Raw genomic sequence first — 10,422 nt, forward strand, 5'->3', positions numbered from 1 at the left:
TTTATAACCGTCAAGTATTCAATTATTCATGACAGTTTAGAACCTTCAAGATTATAAGTTTTAATGTCAGTTTAGAACCGTCAAGAATGTGACTATGAATGACAAAAACCGTCAACAATACAAATATTCATGACATTTTAAAATTGTCAAGAGTGCATTTTTCACGACATTTAATAACCGTCAAGAAAATGATTGTTTATGACATTTTGTACCCATCAAGAGTATTCCTTTTCATTTTTTAATTGTAATTTATTTATATTATTGTTCCTGTATTATGCTCCCATTAGTCCAAAAATTCAACTACATATAAACGACAAATACATCAAATATAGTTTTAAAACTCAAACATAAATATGCACTAGAACAATTCCAAAAACTTTAACATATATTAACATTTTACCATATATATATTAACATTTTACCATATATGTATCAACATTTCGAAAACTTTACATATTTGTTCGATATTGTCATATACAAAACATTACTTCTATCAACCCAACTCAATGACCTTGAATGAAATTTAGCTTCAAATAAAATTGCATTCTGCATCCTCTATTACCTCCAATTCATGAGCTCAAATAAGTACCACCAACAGCTGAGCCAATCTACAAGAAGTAGATAACATCACAACAACAAAGTATGTTCAAAACTTATTCAGTCAAAGAAATCAACTAACAACTATTAAGAGTAAGCTGATCATACTACACAAATAAAAATCACAGTTTCTATTCTCCAACAACCATAATGAATTAATGCCTAGAGTTGCTTCCAGACCACCAGAATCATCAACATAGCTGATCATTAATACTTTACATTGATTTTTAATAGACCAAACGGTGCCCGTCAGAAACTAACCACAAAAATAGTCCTTAATTCAAGACAAAGACAAATAAAATCTAAAATACCTTCGTAACATTATTGATATTTGCATCAGAAGGCAAGCAACTCTCAACCTCTTTTGTATATGCATTCGTGCATTGCAAGTCTGCTTTTGTATATGCATTTGTTTTGTAATTCTACATTAGAAAATCACCAACTCAAGTAAATAAACAATTCTACAACATAGTTCGTACTAATTTCTTGAGGCCCAAATTAAACATCAAAAGAAAAACAAGCTAAAGAAACATCCAAAGCAACAGAGCATAAACATCAAAGGAACTGAAAATACAAAACAAATAATTAAGAATCGAAGGTTGAAATTCTTAATAATCAAAAGATCACAAGGAAAAAAATTCCTTTAATTCACATCAATGACTATACTCTATGTGAATGAACATTGTCGAGTAATCTAGAGATTTTCAATGGTGTGCAAATGGAATCTAACTAATATCAACATTGCTTGTATTAAAATTATTCATTTTCAACATAATCTTAAGTGGACACAACAAAAAAATGATTCCAGCTTTCAACATGCCTTATAGAGGTTTACTATACTACAATCATGCCTTATATTGAACTAAGAAGAGTTGAATCACATCAGTACCTTGAAAAGTTGGCGGCAAGGACCCCAGTGTGAGTGCTTCAAATTCAACAGCATCGATCTTAAATTTGGGAATTTGCTCTGCAATTATAGGTTAGGTAATATTTCTTGTTGTTTTGCATATTTTCTGTGTCAAGAAAAAACAAAAAAAAGATTATGTATTCAGAAAAAAAAAATCACTACCAATCTAAGGAAATCTCCATGCTTTCTGTCCTCTGCTTCAATAGCTCTGTCAAGGATACCTCTAGATATGGCACTAAACATCAAGAAGAAGCCCATTTAAAATCTTTTGGTAAAGGCCAAATGATTCTACGACATATTATCACAAGAAAGTCTGCAGATCTTGTTAACAGTTATTATCAAATGACAAAAGAACATGTACCTATGGCCAATGACAAATCGAATTATAATCCCCTTCTCCTCCTCTAGTTTCTTTCTCTTTTCCCCTGTTTTCAAGTTTTCAATCACTCTCATCAGAACATAATGTAAACAAGAAGAAATGACGGAACAATTACAGTTCGTCTCAGAAGAATAACAATCACAAGCTACATACCTTGAGGCATCCACGTCGCACGAACTGAATCTCATCTTTTTCTACTACTAAAAGCAGTATTGATCCCTACAACCATTAAGTATCTTCTTTTCCCAGATGATTTCTTATTCTTTAAATCATCCAATGAAGGTGAACCACTCTGTATAGACTCCTGAGCTGCTTTGGTAGCAGCCAATTCCATCTCGAAATTTGAAATTGTCTTATCTAATGTTCTCAATTGAACAACACCAAAGTAAACTCGCAGTTTGAATTCTTCATGTAATACGTTCAAATCATGTTCAGTTAAGCAGTGTAACAATTTCAGCTTTTACTCACTGTATAGCATTGTGAGTCTTAGAGACTTCCCCGAAAATATCTTTCGACACGCGCTTTGCTTCCTTCTCATCCAACTAGAAAATATAAAAGTAGCAATGTAATTACTTTCTTGAACATGTATCCTTTTCGACAAGTAACGAAAACAGCTTTGAAGATGCTTATCGATTTCGGACCACAGCCTTACGAAACTAACTTTAACTTTTCGGCTTCAAATGGCGTTGTTCGAGTGATTCCTTTAGGTTCTGGAACATTCCACATCCTACAAGCAATTTGAATATGATCTTCAGTTTATCTCTTCTTTTTAAGGAAAAAAAACATTGGAACAATCTTCCCGACAGAGCTGATTCTTAAGCTTCTCGAAACAGACGTCCTTTTTCCCATAATTGACGGTGGATGTTATAAGAATACTCATGATAACAACGAAATCAAATCCATAAATCCATAAACAACCCAAGGTTTTGTCTAAATCTTTATTCAATGAGGAAATGGTGAAAAGAAACAGTTCTTCACCCAATCAGAATGAGGAGGAAAACGAAAACAACTAGATGGTGGAACGAAATAGAAAAAAAAAATCGTATTAATAGGGCTATAACTGCTGGTGATCAATTTTTCAAAATATACAACTTTAATCAACAAACAAAAATACACAAAACCAAGAACATTAATACTGTCGGCTGCATTTAATAAATGAAAAATGGGCAATGTTTCCCCAAATAAATACAAAACCCAAAAAGAGAACACCCAAATTGGAACCTAAAACCTAGGAATCCAAGAGAAACCATTTCAACCCATCGATCAAAGCTAATTGAACACACCCCCATCAAATTTTTCTTACTGATACGAACCTGTTTGTGAAGAACATCTCCAAACAGAAGCTGCCGAGGAAAAGAAAAACTGCCCATTTCTGCGAAATGACGCTTCTTGAAGATTGTTCAGGCTTAAAATAAGCAGAAGGAGACTTGCAATCCAAGGGAAAAGTAAGTCAACAACTTGATTTGAAGGGCTTTACTTTAACCATTTCATTCCAGTTTTGCTTATCACCTTTGATTGTGAGCTCCTGTATTCATATTCATTACACAAAACAACGGTAATATAATAATTATAAAGGAATATTATCATGTCCTAAGAACTTACTTTAGGGACAAAGAAATCGCATTTAAGAAGCAAATTTCTGGCCTTTGCTAAAATTTCTTTCCTCTTCCCAGATGCAAAGTACAACTACATTGACAATACGAGTCAATCACATAATCATTTCTCAAAGACATAAAAATGAATGCCTATCTCTCAAAACAACCAAGTAGAAGCAACATAAGCATTTTTTATCCCAAGCATCTGATAACTAGGTAAACAATACAGAATCAAAAAGGATGGTCAAGCTTTAAATCGTCACAAAGAAACCATGTTTAGAGCACATTAAAGAGCAACCAACATAAACAAAACAAAGACCAGATCTATAATGGAAACACCTTTCTTCGATTCAGAAAAGAGATTAATTAAACACAAAAAGAAGGATTAGACTGACCTTGAGCGACTTGAGTCGTGAATCGGCGATTCTATGCATGGTGGAGCTGAGTGGCAGTGAACCCTAGAAAAGGTTGAGGCTCGCCTTAGTTTCTCCCTCGAGTTCGGTTTTCAAACCAATGGTGGCTGTGACAGATGCGGTAGAAGAAAAGTGGGTCGGGTGCGAAGTAGAAGGCGACATCCAGCGGTGCGGTGTCCAGCAGTGCGGCGTCCAACGGTGCGGCGTCTAGTGGTGTGGCGTACAGCACAGAGCGGTGACGTCATGAACAGCGGCGTACAACATGAGCAGAGGAGCGGCAAGCGTCTTGCAGTGAGGAGCACGGTGAGATTGGAGATGGAGGCGTGAGATATGTGAGATGGAGGCGGGGAAAATGAATAGGTTGGAGGGAAAGTTTTATAAATTAAATTTATTTTAATAAATTGTTTTATTAAATATATTTTATTAAATTTATTTTGTGGTAAGAGGAGGAATTGTGTGGGAAAATAGGGAAAGGGAAATTGGGAGTTTAGGTTTTTTTTTTAAATGAAATTAGTTTTTTATTTAAAAAGTAAAAAGAAATTAGGTTTTTTTAAAAAAAATTAGTTTATATTTTTTTTCAATTATTTAGTAATTCTTGACGTTTCTGAAACGTCAAGAAAAAATCCTTTTACTTGATGTTTTAAAAATGTCAAGAAATTTTAAAATTACTCCTCTCCGCATTTTATAAAATTTCTTGACATTTTACAATGTCAAGAATTTAATCAATATTACTTGACGTTTTTAAAACGTCAAGGATAACTACATATTATTTGACATTTTGAAAAACGTCAAGAATGTCAACTTTATAAAAATTCTTGACGTTTTAAAAACGTCAAGAATTTAGAAGATAATCCTTGACAGTTTATAACCGTCAAGAAAAGATTCATATTTCTTGACGGTTTAAAAGCGTCAAGAAAGCTAAAAATTGCCTACCCTCCGCCTTTTCATAAAAATTCTTGACGGTTTTTCTATTAAACCACCCCTTTCTTGACGTTTTTTCCAAAAAAACGTCAAGAAAATAAAAATACAACCGTCAAGAAAGCCTCTTTTTCTAGTAGTGAAGCATGCTTAGCATTTAGGTTACAGAAGATTAGTTTCTGCCTTTTGCCAATGTACTGGTATTTTTAATTCCCAATTAAATTGAGTTAACGTCTTTGTTAAATCTTCCACTGCGTAGGACTCTTATCCTTCGGTGATGAAATCTCAGGAAATGCTAATGATGATGTGGTTGTCATAGTAATTTAAGCATGGGAATGATTCATGTTCTTGGCGATGGAATGTGGCAGACTAATGTGTGTTAAGGATTTATTTAAATGAGGCGTTGAAGATTATTTGATAAAATGTTTTAACGCATTGTATGCCTAAAAGGTTTTCAAAATCTATCATTCACTAAGTATTTGACTTACCTTCCCCTAGTAATCTGGTGTTACGACCAAGTAAGGAAAGATAAAATGGGTTGCTATGCGTGGAGGCTAAGCAAGCAATCTAAGTTCTTTTACTTTGTAGTTCATAATAATTAGGAAATTGTTTTGTTTGCAAAAGCCTTGTACTAAAAGAGTTGCATCTCAGTTTTGTATGAGCTAAACAAAGTGTTAAGTTTAATCATTTTAACTCATGCATTAAGAAGTGTAATTTGTAATCGTGGAACGTGTGGTTTAAGTAATGAAGAAGTTAATTGAGTTTTCGCTGCATATGTTATGTTTTTCTATTTCATAATAGTTTAAGTTTAAGTTCAAGTACTTAAGTTGAGTATTCTGACGCTTCTACTTGAGACATAAGACTGCTCAAGTCGCATCGTGTATCACAAAGGGAGTTTAAGGATCCATGTAGGGTGGGGCGTGACAGTGTTTCATAGTTGACCACAGCTCCTTACATAGATAAAAGAAGAAAAAACACAATTTTTTTTTTTTATCTTTAACTTAAGCAACTTTAAACAAAATAAAGCAGTAGATAATGAACTAAACACTAACCGTAGAGCAATATGTTGTTGCATAGCCGACCATTGTATTAACTTCTTCTTCTTCTTTAAGAAGGCTAAGGCTTAACAATAGGTGGTTTATTTTTTTTTCCACAACTCGTCGATACCCTTTTTCTTTCTCTTTTTGTTGTTGTGGAAGATTATCTTATGGTATCCTAACATTCAAGCCACTCATAAATAATGTCAACATACTTTTTATTTCTTTTAAGCTTTGTCATAACAAGATTTGTTCTGCTTTTATTTTTTTCTTGATTTTTTTCTTATTTCACTTATTTCATTCAAGATTTTGTTTGTTTGTTTCTATTTCTTTCCCTCTCTCTCTTTTTTTTTTCTGTTTCTCTACCTGTTCTTTTTTCTCCTATGCATCAATCTCTTTAAAATATTTCAAAATTGTTTGAGATTCTTCTTCTATTGAATCTAGTGGCGTTACACAAAACAACAAGTAAAATGATGCTAGATGGTTAGTGAAAAGTAGCAACAATATTAATAAACAATGATAGATTTTCATCTATGTCTATTCTAGATAGACATGGATACATAGAAAATGTGGTAAATTTATTTACATCATCAAATTTAAAAAAAAAATGTTCATGTTTAGAATCCTCCAATCACTTAACTCCAAAAATTCCCATGTCACGATTGTTTTCCCTTGAATTCCAAGCATTCTTCCGAACCCAACATCTAAGTTGGAAAGTTTTGGTATTTTCTCAAAAGCCCAATAGACTAAAGGTGGGGAAAATCCTTGAAGGTATACAACATCCTTGTCGTTGTATGATGCTTTCTTGAAGAATTGATATGTTAGGATGTACGATAATCTTCCCCATGGATAGTCTTTAAAGGTTTATTCTAAAGGGAGAACATCAAGAGGCATGCTGCAGCGGAATAATAAGGATCATGCTTTACTCTATATGCATCTAAACGATTTAGAAATTAACATGCATATGTTATGCGATGGACCTAAACGAAGAGCATAAAAGGTAAATGATGAACTTACCTTTTATAGTTCTGAACTTCTTCTTCGAGAAAAAGCTTCTTCTTTGCCTGAAAATCATGAGTAAGGACAACCACTATGTTGACCTACTAATCTCAAGACCAAGAACAGAGTTGTGGTACTCGTTTTTTGTGAAGTAAATCTTTAAGAGAAGGAAGGAGGTAGTGTATCGTTTAGGTAATTTTTTTGAGAAAAACATCATCCTCATCTCATTCTGTAATTAGAAGTTTATATATGAAATTTACATGCAAATTGCATGCAAATTATTTCATATAATCTCAATACCTAATTAATCCATTAACTCTTTAATGAAATTAGTTGCTTCTAATTCACAATAGGCTACCACATTGCTCACTAACTTTTAGTTAATTAAGTAATTAGTTAAAGGGGCATTTTGATCATTTGACCAATTAAGTCAAAGTCAACTTTGACTTTTCTTAGTCAAAAGTGAACTTTTTGACTTTTTACTATATTACCCGTCTTGACTAATTCTAACCTCCCGAGTATGAATCCGCATTTATCTTTTGAAAATTCAAATCATATTTGAATATAAATCCGATCAAAGTTTAAAGTTTAAAAATCAACATGTTGACTTTTACAACTTTGACTGTTTCAAAACTTTTCAAGCTTCTAAATATGAATCTATATTCATATTTATTTAAATCATATTTAAACACAAAGCTTAAAGTTTATATCTACCGACTTATATCTTATATATTTGTCGGTTTCTCTCTCTTTTCTTAATTCGAACAATTCGAGTTACTTCAACATATTGTTCTTAGTTGAATCCATATGAGCTAGTAGGGGAACCTAATGGACCTATAGATCATGGGCTCCAATGATTCGAGATTAACTGGCTAAAATCTTTTGGACTGAGCTTAATCAACATTCGTTAACTAAAGAGTCATTCCACTAAAGACTCTTAGTTGCACTTCCCTCACTATAGATATATTTATGTCCATCTGATATAACCTGATGAGTAAATTGATCCTTCACAGGTTCTTCGTAATCTTGGCTGGGTCAAAATACCGTTTTACCCCCGAGATTACATCTTGCTCCTTAAGACCCATTGATCCACTATTGAACAATTGGTTTAAGGTCCAACCTATAAACCTGAATCCTTCTCGAGTCAATAAGAAGGTGAGGCCCCTTTTTCAAGACTTGGATTCAGTCCTTAAGGGAACAACCTATCTACTATCCCAAAAGTGGGTAGGAGTGAATTCTGTCTTGCACCCTATGTCCCTAGCTATCCACTCGGTCTTATCCCTGAAATGGAAGGCTTATTGGGTCAACGATGATAAGCTGCCCTCACCTATGCAGATCTAAGGATACCACCGAATAAACAGAAGTTCATAGTTAGCTCAGGATTAAGATCAAGTTACCTAGGTCATCATAATTGAAATAGTCATTTTACAGTTTACGATGTTATAACTAAAAGTGACTTATTTCGTGGTTCCAGTCTTATGTAAACTATTTACATAAGACGCCTCCACTACCATGTCTCTACATGAACGATTCAAGATTACATCATTTGTACTAACTACGGAGCGGGCCGCATCCATAGTGTTTTTTCTAGAATAAGGCACCCAACCTTATTCATACACTATAGACTATTTAGGCTATTAGCTTGAACTTAATCCATGTTTATGTCTCTACATAAAGTTCAAGTGTATTTGACAAACTCAGTAAAATAGCCTCGGGACTTAATTTATTGGTTTTAAGATTATAGCATTCAATAATAAACTTTATTGAATCAAATAACAAAGTACGAGTTTTATGACACAAATTCCAACAAACTCCCACTTGGACTAAAACTCCAAGTAAGTTAGAATTTTATAATGAGAGAAGAATATATATGAGTACAATAAACATATATATATAAACTAGGGCATAATCCCAATAAGTCTCTCACTTGTCCTAGTTTACAAACCACGTAGACCTAAACCATGTAGGTGGCTCTCAAACACTTTAGCCGTGAGAGCTTTTGTAAACGGATCAACCATGTTTTGCTCAGAGGAGATTTTTGTTACTGTAACATCTCCTCGATGTATGATTTCCCTGATAAGATGGTACCTTCGTTCAATGTGTTTTCCTCGTTTATGACTTCTAGGTTCTCGTGAATTTGCAATTGCACCACTGTTGTCACAATATATGGTGATTGGCATATGCATATTTAGAACAACTTCCAAATATGTTAAGAACTTTTTAAGCCATACTGCTTCCTTTGCTGCTTTACAAGCAGCTACATATTCAGCTTCCATAGTGGAGTCGACAATATAGGATTGTTTTATGCTTCTCCACACTACTGCTCCTTCATTCAGAGTGAAAACTGATCCTGATGTAGACTTTCTAGCATCTTTATCAGTTTGAAAATCGGAGTCAGTGTATCCAGTAAGGATCAGATCCTTAGATCCATACACAAGCATGTAGTCTTTTATTCTTCTAAGATATTTTAGAATATTCTTAACGGCTGTCCAATGATCACGTCCAGGATTCGACTGATATCTACTAACCATCCCCACTGAATAGCAAACGTCGGGTCTAGTACATAACATTGCATACATCAGGCTCCCAAAAACAAAAGCATAGGGAATGTTACTGATATCCTCCAACTTCTTAAGGTGTCTTTGGACATGGTTCTTTTGATAAATGAATTCCATATCTGTACGGCAACAGACCCTTTTTGGAATTCTACATCTTATATCTTGACAACATTTTGTCTATACAAGATGTTTGAGACATGGCTAGTAATTTGTTCTTTTGGTTTCGAACTATTTGGATACCAAGAACGTGTTGTGCATTTCCTAAATCTTTCATTTGGAATTGTGTAGCTAGCCATTTCTTAATATCAGTTAGGTGACCTACATCATTTCTAATGAGTAGAATGTCATTTACATATAGAACTAAGAATGCTACAGTAGAATTGATGATCCTTTTGTAAACACAAGATTCATCAACATTTTGTTCAAAACCATAAGAAGATCGCAGTATCAAACCTTATATTCCAGGATCTAGATGCTTGTTTTAATCTATATATGGATTTTTGAAGCTTACAAACTTTTTGTTCTTGACCCTTTTGAATAAACCCCTATGAGTGGACCATATAGATACTCTCCTCAAGATTTCCATTCAAAAAGGTTGTCTTGACATCCATCTGCCAAATTTCATAATCATAAAAAGTGACGATGGATAAGAGTTTTCTAATCGACTTTATCATGACAACAGGAAAGAAAGTTTCTTCATAATCTATTCCCTCCTTTTGGGTATAACCTTTTGCCACTAGTCGAGCTTTGAAAGTTTGTACTTTACCAGCTTGGTCTCATTTTTTTTTTTTTTTGTAGATCCATTTACAACCAATAGGTTTTACATCATTTGGTTGACCTACTAGAGTCCAGACAGAATTGGAATACATAGATTCCATTTCGAGGTCCATGGCTTTGATCCATTGGTCACAGTCCACATCATTCATTGCTTGTTTATAGGTCAATGGATCCTCTATCCCATCATCAGGTATGATGATTTGAGCTTCACTTAAATCCAAATAGCGATCAGACTGTCGTCC

General features: G+C 33.8%; 1 pseudogene; it reads right to left on the reverse strand.

Annotated features, from left to right (window-relative positions):
• Positions 1–569: 569 nt before the first annotated feature.
• LOC127151185 (probable beta-1,3-galactosyltransferase 2) lies at positions 570–3,912 on the reverse strand (annotated as a pseudogene).
• Positions 3,913–10,422: the final 6,510 nt, after the last annotated feature.

The sequence above is a fragment of the Cucumis melo genome, chromosome 10 (genome assembly GCF_025177605.1).
Source record: "Cucumis melo cultivar AY chromosome 10, USDA_Cmelo_AY_1.0, whole genome shotgun sequence".
In the NCBI taxonomy this organism is placed as follows: domain Eukaryota; kingdom Viridiplantae; phylum Streptophyta; class Magnoliopsida; order Cucurbitales; family Cucurbitaceae; genus Cucumis; species Cucumis melo.